Consider the following 22,004-nt stretch of genomic DNA (forward strand, 5'->3'; position numbering starts at 1 on the left):
GAGCAATATATGGGGTTTTATTTGATAAGTCATTTCAATGTCTCCAAGCTACCATTATGGCTTTCTGTGAAAGCCTGTAAAAATAAAAATATCTTAGACAAAAATAACACTCTCATTCTAACACTGTGGAGTGTCTCAGTGCGTATTTGGCACATCCTCTGAGGCTGTACCAACAACAATCTGAAATAGGCTGCTGTAAAAGGCGAATCATAAAAATAAGCAGTATTTAGTGTCTTGTCCTGTATCCTTTAAGGCTTCTGACACGTACTGACTAAGTATAATTCACAGTGCTCATAGGCTAAAATAGTGGGCATTAGAGGAGGTTGTGCAGTGATTGTCAAGGTCAAAGTCAGTTCTGAAAAAAAAACCCACTGAGTCTTTGTTCTGTCGAACCGTTTCACAATACCTGCTAGCAAAGAGCAGCTGCTTGGTTCTTTTTTCAGATGTACTGATTTCAAGTTTCTTTTGACACGCGGTAGTAAAGCATGTACCTATAGGATTTGTAATAGAAGAGCATTTTACAGGCTCTTGGTGTGAATATGCGGAACTTCATCAGAATAAACAAGGTGTATGCTATCCTCAGAACTAAGGGACATTGTTTAAAACCATCTTTCCTAAAATCATCTGCCTTAAAGACTGCATGAATACATGAAGATATTTCTTTTGGGGGCAAACTACCATAAAATGCACTTTTTCAGCCTGTTTGAGATTCAATGTATGCCTTCACAAGCTAGTCTTTCATATGCCATGCAGAATGGTAACACTTTTGAACAACAAAAAGACAACCAGCAGTTTTTGGAGGCCTGTAGGAGTGAACCAGCAGCACTGACCCCACTGCAGGTGAAGCACACCACCAAGAGAGCTCTCTATTTTTTTTCAGTTTCTCCAGAGGCACCAGATGGCAGCATATTTCCCTCACTCGAGTGTGATCTCATCGTCCCGGATTCACTCCTGGGATCCTCAGGCTTTGAGGCCATAAGCCGCAATGACCTCAGCTGACCTGCACCTCCTCTGTCATCACCTGCTCTTTTTCCCCACTTTCACTGGATGCGCAGAAGGTGGTCTGAACACAATCAAGGCTCTTGAAACTGTGATTTCCATTTTGCCTGTGCAGGTCTGAGAGTCCATAAGAATCATCAGCATACAGGCATGTGAAAATTTAGACCCAGGGAGTATGTCTCCAACATCTAAATTTTCCATATCCTCTAAATATCAAGTAACATGCAGTTTATTTGATTTTTCTTTTTAACTACCTCCTCTTTCCCATGTACACCCATGCACAATGTGATTCTTGTTTACAAGCAAGTTTTGCTTATGTTCTTTTCTATAAATGTTGTATTCTTTGAATCTTGTAATAATATTTCATTGTACACCAGTTATGTGTGACTAGCTGTGTGACTAGGCTTGTAATCTCTGTAGCACCAATTCTGTTCTGCACAAATAGGCTGAGGCTGGGCAGGGATTTTGCAAGCTTTGGTTTCTTTTACAGCTAGAGATGTGACCTAAAGCTTTGTGGGCTGGGAATTCTGTTGTTACACTGCCCTCTGTCCTACTTCTTCCCCTCATCCTCCTGTTCTTGCTGATAACTCCAATGCTGTTTTATCAGTGGTTTTGTTGTAGAAGTAAAAAATGGAAATCCACAATGTTCAGCTGTAGCAAAATCATCCACCTTTGAACTCTGAACCTGCAGCATTGGGATGCAAATGTTTGATTACTTGAACTATGTGACTAACATCTACAGACAGCAGAAGAAAGGCTATTTATCCTAAATAGGGCAGGGCCCCAGAGGGTGAAGGAGTAGCCCTGGCTGCTGCTGTCTTCCACTGTTACTCCATTGGGTTGCTGGTGTTTTTGCTGTGGACTCCGTTAATGCTTAACAAATGCTATGAGCTCAGCACTAAACTATTTGTGGATTGTTTTATTTATTAACTTCTGACAAGCAGCCCACTATTTCTCTGAAGAACATATGTGACAAGCGAATTACTTTTTTTTTTTTATTTTTCAAATTTAGGCAAATTCACCATGAGTGTCACAAGATACGCGCACTAGTTACTTCAACAGCTCCACCCTTCCTCTTACTCAATACAAACAGTTATCTGCAAACAAGCAGGAAAGAGAGAGGGAAGAGAACTTCTCAAAGGAATTAATAGAAATCTTGTATGATGAAAAGGTTAGGCTGCATAAATTTGGAAAAATGTTATTTTCTTCTCTTAAAAATATCCTAAAAAAAAGGGGGGGGGGGGGGGGGAAGGATGGGGATAAAATTCCCTCTATTTTTCTTTCACTTTCTTGTAGTAATTTGTTTCCAGTTCTGTTTTTTTTCCTGTACTTTGGTATTAGCTAATAAATCTCCACAGTTTTTAAGGATGGATGCAATCCCTTGTGCACAGTTGCTTTGCAAAGTGGAAGAAAAATTAACTGTAAATACTTTACTAACACTGTAATTACTAACCAGCACCTTGTTTGAGAAAGATAAGGAGGTATCTGTGATGAGCTTTGCAAGAGGAGAGGTGTTGAGAAGGTAAAAAGAATGTCTGGTGTCACTCTGTGTGGATCATTACAGCTTGGAACTGTGACAACTAACCAAAACATGGGGGACTATAAACAGGAATGCAGTGAGCATTAACTGTGCAAGAAGAAAAAAGCAGTATAATTTGGCACTCAGTAAAACTTGTATCTGATGTACCGCTGTCTGTGCAAATTCCATTGCCATCCTGGAAGATTTCTGTGCTTTCCCACTACGTTTACCTCTACCTATAATGAATTAGGAACAGTATAATCTCTAAGCTTTGATTCTTACTCAGTAGAATTGGCTAAGATAGATGTTGTTAATCCTTTACATATGAAAGGTTCAAGTATCCTCCTACATATAAATTACAGAGAGAAGATTTGTTTGTTTTGTGAAGTCTAACTGCTATCTACCATTCACAGATGGCATCTTGCACAGTAAGTAAGTGAAATAAGTGTAGGAACAAGCTGATGAAATCAGTGCTTCCCCTTGCTGCAGTCCAGAATGAAAATGGAGCAAACATGGCCAAATTCTGCCTAGTAGCAAGCATCACGGTTTTGCTTCTAGACTGGCATGGCTTACTGACTAAGGACAATGCACCTGTGAAAATTCAGGCATGCAAAGAAATGTACATGTTAGCTTTGAATGGACTGAGATACAGACCCTGGTTGTTCTGTAGCAGAAACACTCTCCACTGACTTCAAGCTCAGCCTTCACTCCAGGGACAAAATATTTCAGTCTGGTATGTGACAGAATGTAACTCAACGTACTTTTCCTTTTGTGTATACATTATTCCATGTTGTATGCAAAATGTAGTGAGCACCCTCAAAAGGTATCCCCTGAAAGTAAGTCTACAGTTTCATGTTCTGATCCTTCTCATTTTCCCTTCCTATTCCTGTAACATTTCTCATATGGCCTCAGCCATAGACAACCATTGGTTGGGTGTTTTTTTTTGCATAGCTGACAGTGACAATTCTGTTAGCATATGATGTGGGAAGGAAGCTGCAAAGAGCAGTTGGGTAGAGAGAAAGTGTTTGGGAAAGAGCTTGTTTAAATGCTCTACATCCAGAAAGTGGAGAAAAGTAGGCATTTAGTTAGGAGGCACAAAACAAGATACACATGGCATAAATTTTAAGTTTTTTTTTTCCAGGGACACAAGAATACCAACTGTTGAAGAGCTTCTGCCACTTATCATATTACAGTGATAGGGATATGATGACATACTGTATATAATTTCTCTTATGGTGTCTATTCTTCACAGAAAAAAAATACAGGTATTGCAAAGGGGTAGTCAGTCCCATTCCAGCCCCACTAGCCCAGGCTATTCTGAGTTGGACTAAATCTTGTTCCTGTTAACACAGTGAATTTAGGGATGCGTGAAGACACCTTTAGCAAATAAAGACAATGCTGTATTGTGTAGGCAAAGAGGTTACAAACTTGTCCTTGCTTATTTTGTTTTTTCTTGGGAGAAATGGAGTTCGCTTAAAGTTACACTTTATCTTCAGTGAGTGCTCCTTAGCAGCTGAATTAGCCTCACTCCAGACATCCATGAGTCTTATGCAGAGGTCTCCTCCACCTAAATGGGAATACGATGATTTCCACTGTCAGCTGAAGAGCAGTACATCAGCCAGCAAAAACATGAAATGCATTTACATGTTTGATGCTAACAGCCAGAGAAGGAAGACGGGGTAAATGGGGTTTACTCTGTTTGCCCTTAAGTACAACAGGGTACATGGCTTCATTTAGAAAGACCCCCTAGTAGAGAGAAGGGGTAGAATTTGCCAGTGAAATACAGGGTCTTGGATGATTTGTTTATTGCAGCTTTTACCCCTGCAGCCAGATTCTCCAAACTACTATTTAGTCTTTTCAGTGAAGACTTCAGAAGGGATTTTGTAAATGAAAACCCACCCCAAACAAAACTGGCATGGGGTGAAAGACTGCTAGGTGCTGATTTCTTGATGGGTATGAATTTATAAGTGACTAGAAAAAGGCAGAAGGGTATCTGGTCACACACATGTGGACACACCTTTGCACCATTCCCCGGGAGTATCCAAGCAGATGAGGCTTTGCCTCAGGGTTGCAGTGTGTGCAACAGCCTTTGGCTGTTGGGAATTTAACTGAACTTCTGGCTTAATTAGGAAAAGAGTAATTATTTCAGTGTTTAAATATTTGGATTGTATGGATGAGATTGGCCAGCACAGATGTACAACGCTTTTTGTGGTCAAAACTACAGTTATCTAAGTGGACTTCCCCAAGATGTACACTTGACAAAAAACTCAGGGAGATCACCTCAACCCCAAACCGAAGGTGGCTTTCTTGCTCCTGCGCTGACCAGCGGTTCCTTCCTCATTCCACAAGCAGGCTCCTGGCTGGCTGGATAGCCTGTCATCTGCCTGGGCCTGTGGTGAGGGACTGGCGGCGGGGATAGAGGAGAAGGGGACGCGGGCTTGCAGTGCTAGGGAAGTGGCATTACTGTCAGAGGACGGGGAGAAACCAAACTCGGAGCTCTAAAAAGTAAGATGATTATAAAAAGCTCTAGAACTAAGAAGGGGGCCTGTGCGTCTGTCAAGCCGACCCGATCTGGCTGAGCAGAAGAGCCCCTCTGCGAGCAGCCTTCTTGCTGAGGGATGGGGGCGGTGAGCCGGTGCCTGAGGGGCTGCTCCCGGAGCCCGCCATTACGGACCGGCTCTCCTGAGGCGGCCTCCTTGGGCCGCGGGAGCAGCGACGACAGCAGCCAGCCGGGAGGAGGAGGAGGAGCGGAGGGAGGAGGCAGCAGGCAGCGCTGGCAGCCGGGCGGGGAGGGGGCATTCGGCGCCGCGGAGGAGGAGGACTAAGATGGCCACCAGCCGCCGCGGGGAGCGGCCCCGCTCCCTCCGGCTCGCGTCGCGCGGCCCCCTCGGCTTGGCCCGGCGTTGATGGGGCCAGAACGACCCCAGCGCCTGGACGCTGCAGCGGTGGCGGTGCCTCCCGCCGGAGCCCGCCCGGGCCGCAGCGGGGGAGCCGCCCTCCCGGCCCGGCCCACACCGCCCGGCCGCGGCCACCCCGTCGCGTAAGCCCCCCCCCCTACTCCCGACTCGTGCCCGCGGAAAGGAGCGGAGAGAGGTTAGGAGACGAAAGGAGAGCCCACCCGCTGCCCCCTCCCCGGCCCGGCACAGCGGCACCGACGGAGACCCCCGCCGCCTCCCGGTGAGTGCCTGGCGGCCCTGCCGCCTAGCCCCGGCGCTTTGTTGTATCGCTGCTGGGCCCGGCTGTGCCGCGGGGAGACCCGCCACCTTCTCGCGGGCCCGGCGCGGCAGGCTGCAGCCCCCATCCCCGACGGGGTAGTGGCCCCGCTTGGGTCGGCTCGCCCCGGCCCGGCCGCAGGCCGCGGCGATCGCCCCATTCCCCGGGGATGCCATACGGCCGGGCGGCCGCCTCCCTCCGTCGCGGCCGGGTTGGAGGAGGGGGCGACGGCGCAGGTGCCTCGGGTGATGGATCATTGTCACTGCACGGGCAAACACCCCTCCATCCCCCAGGGGTTTTTAATGTTTTATTTCAGCGGCCGCTCCTTGGCCGCTGTGGGGCGGGAGGCTCAGCCCCGTTGGGTTGAGGGGGGCGGGCAGGGGTTGTGGCGGGGCCTCAGCCACCGCGGAGACGGGTGAGGGAAACCTGGAGGGGCCGACGGAGCCCCGCGGGCGCTGCTGCGGCGCTGGGCCGGTCCGGCGGCCTTTGTTGTGGCTGGGGAGGACGGTTTTCCCGCGGGAGCCCCGATGGAGATGCGGAAGGGAGGCCCCTGGCCCCAGCCCTCGGGTGTGCGGGAGGGCCGGCGGGGAGCCGGGCCGCGGAATGAGGGGAGACCGCCCGCCGCCCTGGGCCAGCGCGGGGAGGAACGCTGGCTCGCAGGCGGGTCGTGGGGTCGCTTTTTTCGCCTGTAATTTGATTTTCATTTTTTTTATGTGGTTATTTTTGTGGCAGTCCTCGAGCTACCGATCCAGTGGTGCGTCAGGGACATTCAAGTTAAAGTACCCAGCAGATCCCCAATGCATCCTGGGGGACAGGGAGGTTGTGGCTTCTGAGAACTCTGGAGCATTGTGTGGGGGGATTTCCGCAGATGCTGAGGTACCCGCTGCTTGTCTTCAGCGTCCTGGGAGGTGATCCACATAGATGAAGAGGTTTGAATGGAGGCCAGTCAGTAGTGCTGGGTGCTGAGTCCCTGTGAGCTGTTCACCTTGAAAGAATAGGTCCCTAAATTCTAGCTATGCTTGTGTATGCCTCCATAGAGAGAGACTTATGAAAGAAATTGTGCAGAGGATTAAATGTATTTTGACCTGTAGTTTCATGGATAATCTGACTGAAATTTCTTGGCTGGCTCCCAATATTTCAGTGTAGATCTGTGGGTCCTGGCCTAATTTTAATGGTTAAATTTTGGTTACTTGGCAGTGTAGGTTTATGACAAGGTCTGTGTGTGTCCATGTATTGGATCATGTACTTTTACTATGGAAAACAAATGGTAGGCTTACTGTTAAGAAGAGTAAATTTCATATGCTGTACCAAGCACATATGACCAGCTAAGTCACAAGTGGTGCCGGAGCTGTGTTGTTACCTGGTGCCTGTGCACAGTTGTGATTGTACAGCTGTATAATGTGCCTGAGCTCACAGATTCCCATGGATCCAGGCTGGGTCTGGAGGGAGCCAGCTTGATTGCATCCTTGGCACATTTTGGTGACAAGCTAGTGGCATCTTGAAATAGGCTATATGAACAAACTTTACAGTTTGTGTGAATTGTCATTTCTGCAGTATTTTGCTCATGCTATGCAATGTTGGTAGACTTGCAGCATTTACAAATATGAAAGTTACAGTTATGTGAATTGTTCAGTTGCAGTAAGCGAACCAAGTCCTTCTCTATGCTTTTAGATTATAGGCAGGCATGTTTATGAAACAGAATGCTTTGGGCACTGGAAATGTGCATTGATGTTAATATGGCATTGTGCCTTTGCTGTATAATCCTGGTCAAGAAGTGCTGATAATCTAGCTTTGGCTGTTTATTTGGACTATGTGTAGGCATCTTCACACTCTGTAGTGTGGATCTGTTCAGCTTAGTTGGAGCCAATGCTGAAATACTCAACACCATTGACAGGAACATATTTTAGGTAGAATGCCTCAGATATCAGTGGTGGTAGACACCATCAGTGAATGGTATTTTTCAGTTTGGTATGTCTTTGCTAGGAATTGAATGTGTTTGTTTGCTTTCCAATCCACTGTGCAGTTTTTAGGCTGCTAGACTTGGAATACAAATGTAGTATGTTTTGGGTTACGAGGTTGCAGCTTTTAGCCAGCTAATTATCTATTTGACTCAAATTTAAGCAAGTTAAGCGTAATACTGTTGTGATTTTTAGTATTTTAAGCAGCCATTTAAAAATGTGTTACAACATTTCTATCTCAAGGTTTAAGTAAGGGTTAGTATGTCCAGTCGATTGTTTATTTGCAGTTTGATGCATTGAGATCAGCTTCTTGATGGTATCTTGTGGTACAATGTGAAAGGAACTCATTTCTTTCCTTACAAGCAGTAACAGAAAGAGGCTAAGTAACAAAATCATTGTAATTTCAACCTGGAAGTAACAGGTTTAGTTAGAAGGCTATGTTATCTTGTTCCATCTTGCTACATGAATTGTCTGAGAAGCTGAGCTAACAGTAATCTGAGTGGGTATGAAAACCTTGGTACTTTGTTTACTGGAGCTGTGCTCCCAGAAGAAGTGTACACAACAAGGTGGTCTTCAGGAGGTACTGATGTGTGTTGCTGTTATAGTAAGACTGGCAGATGTAAAATGCATTGTGAATTCTTCTATTTCATAGTTCTCTGCAAGTGTTCAGTTGGAATTTTTAGCATACGGAAGACTCCTGGAATGCTTCATGTGCAGAGTATGGCGTGAGTGTGGGCACATGTTCCACTTGCTTAGGAGTGTCATGAGATTGTTTGGAAACTTTGGTGTTAGAGCATGAAGTTTCACTTCCCAAATACTGATGTTAGCTGTTTTGTAGCATTGGGTTGTGGGAATTTACTTCTGTTTCTGAAGATGTGCTAAGATGAGGAATGTAAAGAAAAGCCAGTAGTTCCCCCCTGTTAAATTGCTGAAGGACAAATCTGCTGATGTTGATTAGCAGTTTAGTTCATGTTTGTGAGTGATTTTAAGTTGCTGTTGCAAAATAGTGGAAATACTGTTTCAGCAGTGGCCTTTGACTTGCATGACTTCCTGCTGTAAGGAAGTTTTGTATTATTTGTCCAAAATAAACAGATTTTGGGGAGGGTGGATACGGTATGCTATGAGGAACCATACATCTTAGTCACAATTTACCCCGTAGTGCTTGCTTTTCTGATCATTAGAACTGTGGAAATCTGTTCTTATGGTATCTTACTGGAATTAAACTTGCATTTTGAAATGGGGAATAGAATCTTTTGTTGGTCTGTAGTACAATTTTTGATTATGTATGTAGGGGGGGAAATAAATGATTTCTTCATGGCTTTAATACTGAAGCTTTTAACTTCACTGGTTTCCTCCTTGATTCTTTTTTGTTGGTAGTGTTGCTAAGTGCAATAGTACAACATTTAAAATGCCCAAGTTGTGACAGATACTCATGCTATTAGTTTCTTTGAGTTATTTGCAATAGTGATTGTTTTAAAGAAATCTTGTTGCTTATGTGTCCTGAGGGGCCTACAACTTGGGTTGTAAGTATGAGCCTTCCACACCCTTCAGTGTTGAAGGGACTGGGGCACACGGACGTAAGATTGTCACGTGTCTTGCAAACAGCTCACTTCTTTAACATTGTAATTGGTTTCCAGTTTTCATCTTTTAATAAACAGCTTCACTCTTGTATAACTTCTGTTATCTTCTATTGAAGACTTTATATCCTGTGTCTGGGCCGTTCACACCTTGTCCAGGCTGGGCAAGAGAGGACAGAACATAATTAGAAGGCCCCTGTGCATATTTGTTTTAACCAGCTGCCCCACAGACAGTATAGAAAGCATTGGTGGTGTTTCCTATAATCCTGTTTCACTCTCATTGCCAAAGCTTCTGAGGTTGTGTATGAAATTCTGCTGGCAGCTTGTGACATTTTAAGTGAAGTCATTTGTGAGGAGATGGGAGCAGCATCTTGACTTGGGTGATAGCACTGCAAACTTTGCAAGACTGAATATGCATTACTGGTGATCCAGCCTGGAGAGCATCTGTTTGGCAAGCAGCTCATGTTTTGTGATGCACTAGTGCAAGCTTCTGCTTGTTGCTCACTTCCCCTCTGTTCTTATTACAGGTAAGTGCATACAGCACCTTGTGTTTGGGTCACCTGTTGGATGGTGGGAATGACTAAGCAAAGTTAGATGATCTGTAGCACAGTTGTTGCATATCTTGCTTTGTCTTTTTGCTAATACTGTGTCAGAGCTTAACAGAAGGAGGAATAGGAAATACTGTATAAAATTATTGGGTTAGTACTGTGTAGCATTTTGTGACTTCAAGTGGCTTGTTTACACCCTGTATGTTGATTTAATATTGGCCTGTAATTACAAGGATTTTGTTATGAATGGTGAAGGGGAAACAATCTTTAGCTAATTCTTTCCTCAGGTCTTTTGTAAGTGAAGATGACACTCATCTTTTGGGGTGTTGTTTTCCTGTGGACAGCTCTGGGGCAAAATTTTCTGATTTCTGTTCTGTATGGAAATGTGCACTGGACATACTTTTTGCCAACTGTGCTGATGTTTTTGTGATTTTGAATGACAGCAGGGAATCTTTTTTACTTTTTAATTTTTCTCTCCCCACCTGTGGAACAAAGCTGTGAGCATGGAAGTAAAACTGTCTGTATTGAGATTTTGGGAGAAGAAGTTGTTTGACATTTCTCTGGAATTGGATTATTCCAGTGAAAGCTACACGTTGTGTTTTGGGATCTTTCCCTTTTGAGGGAAAATGATTTTGATTGCTTTGATGACTTTGTGTTTCATCAATGCCCTGTAATGGTTTTCTGCATGTCTTAAGCATGTGACTTCTCCTGCTTCTGTCATATTGCAGAATGGGAACAAATTTGCAGAACTTATTGTAGCACATGTAAAAAAGTATCTTCTAAGATTTCAAAAGTAATAAAACAGTGTTATGCTAGGAAATAGTGAACTCTGTGGAAGAAATGAACAATAAGGGATGTTGAATGGGACAAAGTCACATAGCTTCATATTTTTGGGTAAAAAGTAATGTAGGAAAAAGATAAGATGGATGCATCTGAATTATAGCAGTCAGATATGCATTAAAAGACTGCTTAGTCCTTGTATCTTCACAAATATTGTTATTTCCATGTCATGCAATTTATTACCATGCTACAAGGAAAAAGCTTTGAGCAGGTTGGCTAACTTAGTGTACAGACAATAGTACATCTGAAAACACATGAAAGAAGTGGAATTTCCAGATGACTGATTTAGTCTCTTTCTTGCTCTAGAGAAATTATAATATTGCACTGAAAATACATAAGAGTTAAACTTCCACTTTTTCAGGTTGGGTGGATATTCCTTAGTTACATGGCTAACTTAAGCTTCTTGTACCGAGTCTAAGACATGTATCTGAGAGAAGTCAGACCTTTTGGAGATGGCTTTTGCCTGCTTTCTTCCAGCAACTTTTTCTGTGAACTTCCTAGTTGGTAAAAGAAGTTATTCCCTCTCTTGAATAATTTTCTTTTCTAATGGTCATGTGAGTTTTGGTTTTGGATATGCATATAAGGCTTTCTAGTGAAAGGTTTCAGAGTAGGGGAGCAGTTACCAAAACTGATGCTCAACTTAAAGCAGCTGTGTCAAGTAAGCAAATAGAGGAAAGCAAAACCTTCAGAGCTTGCAGTTTGGTAATGATGAGATAGGCGAGTGGCTAGAAAGGGAAGATGTTCCAGCATATACCTTAGATGTTTTTTAGGGTCCTTCGTTTCTGTGACTTAAATGAAAATGTGCATCAAGAGCTCGTAAAAATTATTATCTGGCTTTCTATTTCACTACTAGTTTTGTCAAAGTTATTGCTGTGCGTTGGGTGTTAGAAAGTAGCTCTACCTGGACTGTTTTGCTATTTTTTTTTGTCAGTGTTGCATTGACAGGTGGAGTATTGGTGCAAGTGAATTGTGTTTTATGTTCTTACATTACCAGATGATTTATTATTTTCAAATGAAGACATAGTAAAAATCTCTGTATAATTCAGAGCAGGGTGGTTTGATTTGTGTAAACTAGTAGCTGATGGGATGTTGCTTCAAAAAGTAGAGTGTATTTGAATGTCATGGTGATAAGTAGTGTTGCTTGGGGCACCTAGCTCTTGCTGTGAACCAGAATCTTAACTCACAGCTGGACTGTAATAGAAAAAAGTGCTTTGTACACCAGGGGATTCCTGAAGTTTGTGTTTGGTTACTTGGCAGTGTAAGTCTATCCCTTTTTTTTTGTGTAATTTGAGATTATGAAGGGAAATTGCAGGGCTAAGAAAATGGTTGGGGTGTTGTAGAGTTGTTTGTGTTGGAGGTGACCTTAAAGATCATCTAGTTCCAACCCCTTGCCACAGGCAGGGACACCTTCCACTAGACCAGGTTGCTCAGAACCCCATCCAGCCTGGCCTTAAATACTGCCAGGGATGGGACAGCCATGTCTGGACAGCCAGACTTCTCTTTGCAACCTGTTCCAGTGTCTTACCACCCTCATAGTAAAGAATTTCTTCCTAATATCTAACATGAAACTACCCTCTTTCAGTTTAAAGCTATTCCCCCTTGTCCTACCACTACATACCCTTACAAAAATTTCTTCTTCAGCTTTCTAGTGGCCCCCCTTTAGCTACTGGAAGGCTGCTATAAAATCTCCACAATACTTTTCCAGTCTGAACAAGCCCAGCTATCTCAGCCTGTCTTCATAGGAGAGGCGCTCCAGCCTCTGATCATCTTTGTAGCCCTTCTCTGGATTCGCTCAAGCAGGTCCACATCCTTCTTATGTTGGGGCCCCTAGAGCTGGACGCAGTATTGAAGGTGGGGGTCTCACAAGAATGGAGTAGAAGGGCAGTATCACCTTCCTTGATGTGCTGGTCATGCTGCTTTTGACACAGCCCAGTATACAGTTGGTTTCTGGGCTGAGAGTGCACACTCAGATGAGCCAGGTCATGTTGAGCTTCTCATTGAGCAGCACCCCCAAGTCCTTCTCAGGGCTGCTCTCAATCCATTCTCTGTCCAGCCCATGTTTGTGCTTGGGGTTGCCCCAGTCCAGGTGCAGAATCTTGCATTTGGCCTTATTGAACTTCGTAACATTCCCATGGGTGAATGTCCAGAAGGTATGCTGTAAAACAAACTAAAAAAATGCACACAGAGAGAATGCCTTTGCTTTTTCATTAAAAATATGACAAAATATCAACTTAGCTTGGTCACAAAACTTCTTTTAAAAGAGTTTTTGAGGGCTTGGATGGTGGAGAGTCCCAAAAGGGAGAAAGACTGTTCAGAATGCCTCAGGGAGGGTAAAGATCCTTAAGAAGGTTAATCACATAGAAGCGCACCTGGCATCATCAGCCTCTGCTTTTGTCTGAGGTTTATTAGACTGGCATGGAGTACTGGCCTTTGAGCTGTTCATAGTAGGTGGACTGCTTTGGTTGGATAATATGGTGGCTTCAGTGGCAGTACTAGTTTAAGTGGATACTGCACCCAAACTGTGGTGAGCAAGGGAAGGCTTTCAGTTTTCCTGTGTGTGTTTGTTTTAACACCTGAAGCTTTTGAATCCTCACTGAATGGGAGAGGGTGTGCTTTAGTGCTCTGACTGGAACAGAAGAGAGTGTTTTCACTGCAGGCTGGTGATAACTGGACTGCTATTCACTGTTTTACTGCTCAGATTCACCACCTCCATAGCATTCAGAGTGCCACTGATGATCTTGGGACTTGTCTCTGCAGTTGTATTCTTGTCAAGACTTACTTCTAATGGGGTTTTATGGAGGTTCTTGAGTTTTCATGTGAGAGCCAGGGACAAGATCAAGGCCTTGCTTTGTATTTGCGTGAATGCACAGAGTACAGAATGTATTGCATAGTAGAATGACAGACAAAGCAGATAAGGAGTGCGTTTCTTAATGCAAAAATTGAGCCTCTTTTTGTTCTCAAGGTTGCTAACCTAAGAGTTAAAATGTCACAGTGCAGGCCCTCAGTAGTGAGATTGAATCAAGTTATGTCTTTTAAAGAGCATGAAATGTCTTTAAGAGCATGAAATAAATGGATTTCTTTTTTGATACTTTTGAGTCTTGGGCATGCAGTTGTCAATTTTTTCCCACAACTGTGAGGGCTACAACAATTTTGGAATCTTCACATGGCAAGATGCTCAGAATTGGGATGTCATGAATATGATGAGACTAAGAAGGATGTGGTCAGAGCTGGCAGTATGCTTGTCATTGCTGGTTTTCTGCCTGATAAAGTGACTGAAGTGGACTGAAATTCATTTTATTTGGAAGTTTCTTTACACTTGCAGAAGAAAGGATGCATCTCTGAACAGGCAGAAATAAATGTTCGTTATAAGCAGCCATGTGGAATAGGCACAGAAACAGTTTTGCTGTTGCATCACAAAACAAATGCAAATACTTGAATCAGTAGCAGTTGAGCAGTGAGCCACAATAGAAATGTAAAAACAAAGTCTCTGTGGATATGATCTGAGAGGATGCTAATTCGCTTGTTAATTAGGTTTGCAGAAGTTTCTTTTTCACAGTTCTAAGTGGTGAGAATAAGCTGATGAAGAATATTTAATTTAGGTTTTGAGTGGCTCATGAAGTAACCAGGGTGTATCTCTTCAAGCTTTTTGTTATTAGAGAGTGTAAAGGCACAGTACCAGCACTTCTTATTTGACTGTGGTAACTGCTGGAGACAGAAATATTCTGCTTTCAGTTTCTTACCAGGAACACAACCATGTTCCTAGCAGTGTTGGATCAGGAGCAGGGGGGGTAAAAGGCTTACTTGCTGTCTCTTTGAAATCCCATACAATTTCACTGGTGTACTTAGGGAGACAGAAATCTGGATATGCTATGTTTGTAGCTGGATATTTTTTTTTCCTAGTTACTTGTACAGCTTCTTTGTGTGAATTGGAAGACCATACTGATCAGTTAAACCACCTAAAACTATAACCTATTCTTATTTCAGTAAAGAACGTACGTGCTTATGTATATGCTTCAAATACACATGATAATCTGAATGTTTGGTTTTGGTGGTTTTTTTTTGTTGTTTTCTTTGGTGTGTTTTTTTTTTTTCCCCAGTAAGTGGAAACAGAGGAGACATATGTACTGCAAATCATGTACTTAGAAAAATATTTTTTTGTCTAGTTATAAATGTCTTTAAAATTGGGATCTTTATACAAGGAGATCAATATAGTTGATATTTTTCTGGAGTAGCTCAGATTGAATAGAGACTATACCAAGGTGAAGATTTAGCTTCCTCTGGCACAGGCAGACTAAATTTGAAAGATGGCAGCTCTCCTCTTTTCTGCTCATCCTCTTTTCTATCATCCTTTGAGAGTGAATTTGAACTTGCAGCCTGAGTAAGGATGGACATTTCAAATGAAAACGTAAGCTTATATAAATTGTTAAAAAAAAGAATACCACGATTAGCAGGTGTTCATACTGTGTGGAGTTCAGTTCAGGTCTGTCTTGTTGCATTAAGCTGAGGGTTGTGGTGATGAAGTGTATCTGCCTTATGCAGTGCTACTCAGTGCTGCCTTTGAGTAGGAAAGTGGAGCATCTCAAACACTGCACGGCCATGGGCAATTGAAATACATTCTTGATTTTGGTTAATTTACCTGTAGCTCCGCATTAGGTTACCAGGAAGTCTACCAGTCTGTGAAGCTCTGTGATGGAGTGTCAAATGTTCTGCATCCAGAAACCAATAGTCTCTTGCTCTCTGTTGTTTATAAGAGATGAAGGTTACTTCTTGGAGCTTTCTTGAAATATGGTGTCTTTATAACTATTTCTGTGAATGGCTGTACTAAGAAGTTACACAGGGTTCAGCTGTGGTTTTAAGACTGTTCTGGTGTCTGTGTGGAGAGGCAGGAATGGATGTATGCCAGGTTTCTTTTACTTTCACAGCCTGTCTCTGCAAATTTATCCTTGAAAGTGTGCTTAAAGAGGCATGGTGAACTTTGTGTCACTTCCAAAAATGCATTTAAAAGTGATTTTATGTCTTAGGCCATGTCCAAAATGCCGAACAAAACTAGATGTTTTCAGCAGCCCTGTATTGTAATGTATTGCAAAATTCATTTCTTTGTTGATCTGAGAAAGGCTCTCCAGTATCTATGGGTGTCAGGACCATGTTGAAGGGTTTATTCGAGTATTAATGGTGGGGCAAAACTTGGGTTCAACAGACTAACCACAGTTGTCTTTATTATGTGTTGGGAGGAAGGACTTACCTTAAAATTTGATTTCATCTAGGACAGTTTGAATACATCAGAGAAATGTTGGTTGGAAGAGACATCTGGCAGGACATTTGCTAGGATGTTTTAGCTGGAAGGATGGGGTTTACAGACCTGACTTTTTTTACAGGAAGAGATAAGAGATGGTGAGTATGGGGTGAGCTTTTGATGTACTTTAAGCACCAAGTTAAGACGCAAATCTTTCAAGTGCACTGTGAAGCACTATGGCAGTTAGGCAGAGGGTGATTTTTTTTTTTTTTTGTTAATGATTTTTTCTGTTTTTTGATGTGATAGTGAAAATAGCAGGATCATTCATTATTTCATAAGATATCAAAGTACTGTGTATTTTACTGTAACTTTTTCACCATTGAGCTTACAACTGGTCTATTTGTTAGATGTCTGCCGTGTTCGCTGTTGGTGTGGTGGGCAGCAGTGACTGGTGTCAGCGGCTGGAAGGTCCTGGTGGTGGCTAATGTAAACCTTGTTGGAAAGTTAACACAGCATGTGGAAGGGTCTTACCTCTGCCGAGAAGAAAGCAAGCTATTTTTGTGAATTTAAAGAAATTGGTTATAAACAATAAGGGTCCTTTGACCCTTTTACTTTGCTCAAGGAAATAAGCCTGCAGTTAATCAGAGAGAGGGGAGCAGGAGCTCAGTCAGGAACACTCTGACTTGACTGAAAGTTTAGTATTAACTTGGAACATAGAAGAGTGGTGGGAAGTCATACTTTCTTGTTAAAACATTAAATAAGGTTTGGTAAGAAGTCTTTGAATAACCCAGGTTTTTAGAAGAACTGCATTGCTTGGGATTAATAGATTGTCTTGATGTAAAAGAAAAAAAAATCATAGTAAGTGCGCAGTGTTGTGTTTTCTTGTTAATGTGTGAAGACTCTTCTCGAGTAGTTTTCAGTATAACTGTTTCAGGAAGTTATATTTGCCTGCATGAATGGAGAATGGAGGCCTGGTGAAGGCTTTTATGATTTGTCTGTTATTTTCTCATTAATGAGTATTGCTGCTGTTCTTTAGACTGGGCAAGAGGTATTTGTCTGCAAATATCTTGAAGAATTTTGTATAATTGTATTACCAAGACTACTTGACCTTTTTCTTTTCCCATCATGTTGATGACTACTTATATGGCCATGGCCAGTTTACCAGCTAACAAGTAAAATCTAGCAATAAAAAATAAAACTGGTAAAATAGATCCTCTTCTCTCTTACCGCAGTTTCTTTGGTAGCAACAATTCAGTAGGAAAAGAACAAAAGAAGAGTCTGACAAACAAGTCATGAAAATTTTGTTTCAACCAGTTCACTATGAGTGTTGGGGTAAAAAATAAGCGTTCTGTTGCCCTCCAGATCGCTCGTCAGGTACTGTTAGAATAATGTTTATGCTGAACTATGTGGAGAGAGGAGAATCACACTGGATTGCTTTAGTGCTCAGAAATATGCTCTTCTAGGCTTTGCTTGTTAGGGCAATAACAGAGGGTGGTGTGTGCACCATGAGCCTTACTGTCATTCAGAGCTTGGTGTGTGCAGCCATGAGTCTGAGGCTGGCCAGCCCCATGAGACTCACAGGCTGCAGGAAGGACAGTTCTTGTGGCTGCTAGGTGAAATCATTGTCTGTAGGGGAAACTGTGGCGTAAATGATTGGTCTCCTCAACACATGGGGTTTTATACTTGCGTTTATAAAACGCTGTTCATTGGAAGTATGACAGTGTTCATCATGTCCAATGGAGGAATCACGCTTTTCCTTAATTATAGCAAACTCTGCAAAAGTGGTAGTAGTTTCATTACATGAGTTTCTTTTAATTTACCTTGCAGCTTTCTGCTTCCCATTTTCAGTGTCTTCCCCTTTTATTTATGAGCTGACAATAAATGGCAGGACACATCCATTTGTGCTTATGCATATTATGTTACTGTCGTTCCTTATTTCTGTCTTACAGAAAGGAAGTGGTGTTCTCACCCTCTCTTTTTTCATTGCTAAAGTATTTTGATGTTAGTAAGTAAGCTTCTCACTCTTCCTTATACCGTTTCTAATGAGTGTTCCTGAGATGGAATTCCTAAGACTTAATAGAGTATTTTGAACAGGGCTGGAGAAAAGATGGCAAAATTTTATCATGAGATGAAGGCTTGTACTAAAAATACAGTACTGTCTCAGAGTTATTTTCTAGTGTTTGTTTTGCAAGTTCTTGTTGATTTACCTTGAAGACTAGCTAGTGTAATCCCCCCCTAAAAAGGCCTGGAAAAGGACAAGAGAAAGGGACTGAGAACATGGACCATTTCAAAGCAAGATCTGAAAAACCTGTCTACTGAAGCAGTATAATTATAGTGCCTGACATCTTTTTGCTGTCTGTGGTGTCCTTTCTTAGTTAAAACCAACTATCTTTGGAAGATTCTGGTACTTCAGTGGTGATCTTTGGATGATTATAATGTTTTTTACAGTAAGAAATTACTATCTTTCCATATAAGCAGTGACATGTCACTGCATTGTTGCAACATCTTTTAGTTGAGTGGAATTATCTCTTTTAGAAAGATATCCTATATAATGAGTGGCTCTGAGTTAGGGGAAAATCTGACATGCGATTTTAGCAATCTGTTCTTCTGGCCAATTAGTACTCTCCTAAGAGGTTTTTATTTCCAGACTGAAAGTGAGTTTGCTTACCTTACCATGCATGTTGTAGTATCATCATTCACTAGGTCAAAGAGCCCTGTGCTGTATAAACACAATCTGCACACAGAGAAGATGACCCAGTCTCTTTTAACTTCCTCTTGACCTTCAGTAATAAATTTAGCTTTCAGTGATAAATTAAATATATTCAAGTCATTGGTAGTCAGTATTTGTATTCTAGTTGTCCTCTTGAGTTTAAGATCCTTTAAAAAGAGTGATCTTTAGATATCTCAAGGCATTCTAATGCATTGAATAAAATTTCTTGTTTGCTTTGAAACTCTTCCCACCTTTCCTTCCCCTCTGCATCTCCCCCAGCTTGGGGGCACCTGCTGCTGCATACAATGGTCATGTAAATCACGTTGCCGTGGCTTGTTGGTTTTCCTTTTGGGATTTGTGCTTTACATACTCCAATCCCTTTTTCCCACTCAAGTTCATTGCACGTAACCATGCATTTGACTGTACTAAAATGAATGACATTAGGAGGTTTGTTATCTACAAAGAGATTCAGATAACGGTGTCAGTCAGCAGTTACCACGTGTGCCCCCTGTGTGTTCATTCAGTTGTGTGTATTACTGGCTTTTGTTAAGATATTGGTTGTATTAGCTGGTGTACCTTTAATGGGATTAAAATGAAGTTGCTGAGCTGAAGGTATCAGTTTAATGATGCTGAGCAGCACTTGCCAGCTGTGGTAGTTAATGCATATGAATGAGTGAATGAGACCACATTTATCTCAAAATGATCACTTTAATAATGGGGGTAAGATAGAAAATATAAATGTCTTTGAGAAAGATGTCTGCAAAAATCTCAATATTATTGTAGTCACATAGTTTAGTCTCAAAATGGTAGAAATGTAATTTACCCAATAGTTGAGGGCTTGGAGGAGGGATTTGGGGGTTTTTGATTATTTTTTGTTTGTTTTTGTTGTTGTTTTGGCATGTGGTGTTTTAACGTGGTGTGTTTTGTTGCTGGTGATGTCTTTTTGTCCCTCCCCCAACAGTTTAAGCATTTCAGATGGTTTCAGAATATGAGGTCCTCCCAGTTTTTGGCTTCCACTAAGCTGGCTGTATCGTCAGCAGTGCAGGGAGATGGAGACAAAGCAGTACCATTTGTGCCACAGTAGTTCTTGGAAGTAGTTCTTGGAAGACCGTTTCTCTTCTGATCTTTCTAGAAATACTATCCTGGTGGACCTGCAAACCTAAGAAAACTGTATTGCAGTCATCACGCAATACTCTTTCTTGTCCTCTTTCAGTTTAGGAGATAGCAGTAGTCAGTCTCACTTGGATGTAGACAGAGCTTTTGTCGCTGTTCTTTAACTGGAGAAAAAAGTTTGGTGATTTGAGAAGAGAAAATTTGTTTTCCACCTCTAACACTGCTCTCCAGTCACCCCGAGTTTTTTATTGCTACACTTTGTTTCCTTCCTTCCTGCATCTCACTGAATAGTGATGCCCTGCCCCCTTGTTACAGGTCCCTTTAGGGACCATTGCTGGATGGTAGAGTAATTACTCACTGGTTGATAGAGGAAGAGGTGCTGTCTGAATGTACACTCTACATTATCAACCTCATTATAAGTTTTCAGCTGTCTCTAAGCGCTATGCTGGCAAGTCTGGACAGGCAGACGGCAGGAATGCATCAATGTGCCAGAAGTGAGAGAACCCAAGTTAGTGACCCATCTCTGTTTCTCAGTTAGTGTTTCTCTTGCACTTCTCGTTCCTGTAAGTCTGGTGTGTGTGCTACTGTTGCTCCTAGGAGAGCTTTAAATGAAACAAATGTATTATTCCACTTTCCTTTTCTGTTTTTTTTTTGATATTCTGCTCTTGCACAAAACTCTGCTCATGAAAGTAAGCAAGGAGAGTATGTGTGTGTGTGTGTGTGTGTGTGTGTGTGTGTGTGTCCACACACAATGTCCACAGTATTCATTTACCCTTTCTTTTCGTTTGGGGCTTTTTTGGGGTCTTTTTCTTGTGTGTCATAATCTCAATTATATATTGTTCTTGATCTGCCCTTGAAAGAAAATTCTTCTTTCAGAACTGTTTTTGTGGCCTTTCTACAGGTCCATTGCTCATACAGTCTGCTGGGCTTTAGTTTTGAAAGAAATGCTTTGGATTTATGCCAGCATATTGCTTGGAAAAAGATTGCTACAGAGAATTCCTCTAGTGTTCTCTTGGAAATGATTCAGAGCAGGAGAGAAACCAAAGGTAGCAGCAGCATGGGGTTGGTAGACTCAGGCCCTTCTCAAAGGAAGAATACACTGAAGATCAAATAATTTTTTTTTTCTCGTAGTTGCTTCTGATAATTTGAGTTCATTTAAATCGAGGATATCATCGGCATTCCAAATATTATTGCTTTTTTCTTTAATTTATTTTAGATTTAAATCTCCTGCTGTTATTTGTCTTTCAGTGTATACATGCACAGGTAATTTGGGATCAGCATGTTTGTGATTCAGAGAATCCTGATTGACTCCTTTTTCTCCATAGGATTGGTGATCAGTGAGTTAAAGAAGTTCAGTTTTATACAAGATACATAAATGCTAATTTTGTCTCGTTGTGCTAATTTCTTAAATCATCTTGACTGGGATGACGTAAGGATGAAAGTTTTATGTTTGTTTCTTTTGCTGGGCAGGGGAGTAGTTGTTGAGACTTGGCAAGTTTAGGAAATGGTATGTGCATGTTTGTGTTCTTTTTAAGCCAAAACACAGTAAGCTTTGGGATTTCCTAGAGCATGCTGTTGATAGAGCAGGCAAGAACCTTTTAATAGTTTAAAACAAAAAACAAATGACAGTTACTTTCATTGCTTTATGCATGCTTTAATTTTTTTGATCTCTTTCCTAATTAAGCTGTAGGGTTATGAAGCAGGAATAATCAGATTTGAACACGTGAGTTTGAGCTTCTGGTGGTTTAAGTAAATATGTTTCAAGCACTTGTGCGTCCACAAAACTGCAGTCTGTCTTTCATTTGGCATCACTGTCAGGTCATCTGGATACCTCTCTTTTTTTTTTTTTTTTTAATTCCTCTCCTGCATCCAGAACTACCCTGCTCAACTTTGTCATTTTTTTTCCATGTCACTGATAATTATGTTGCTTATCATTACTCTTTTTTTTTTTTTTTTTCTCTTTCATTCTAGTTTGTTCCTTTCTCTTTTCCTCTTTTGAAGAAGATACTTCTAATTAATTTGGAAGATTTTTTCAGGACCCAGAATGAGTTTCAATTATATTTGCAAAGCCTAAAGACAAATTACCCGGATGTAAAAAGCCTAGCAGCTTAGGAAAGGTTTTGCAGTGAGTCTAAGTTAGTTTTCTGTCCATTCTTCATTGGAAAATAAGGGCATTACAGACTTGAATTATTTGATAGTGGATTGTGGGTGATTGAGTTAAAAGAAACTGCTCATCAGCTGACCCACAGAGAGGGCAGAGTTCACTTCTAAGTGTGTGGACTCAGCTGTCGAAA

At 41.9% G+C, this 22,004-nt stretch overlaps 1 protein-coding gene across 1 annotated transcript in view; it reads left to right on the top strand.

Moving 5' to 3' along the window:
* Positions 1-5,108: 5,108 nt before the first annotated feature.
* WDFY3 (WD repeat and FYVE domain containing 3) overlaps positions 5,109-22,004 on the top strand; it is a 171,612-nt gene continuing 154,716 nt past the window's right edge. Inside the window, exon 1 of the mRNA XM_062602808.1 lies at positions 5,109-5,695. The gene's annotated coding sequence lies outside the window, so the exon portion shown is untranslated. The remainder of the gene's footprint in view (positions 5,696-22,004) is intronic.

Source organism: Pezoporus occidentalis, unplaced genomic scaffold (genome assembly GCF_034315485.1).
Source record: "Pezoporus occidentalis ecotype Australia unplaced genomic scaffold, CSIRO_AGI_Poc_V1 ctg79, whole genome shotgun sequence".
NCBI classification, from domain to species: Eukaryota; Metazoa; Chordata; class Aves; order Psittaciformes; family Psittacidae; genus Pezoporus; species Pezoporus occidentalis.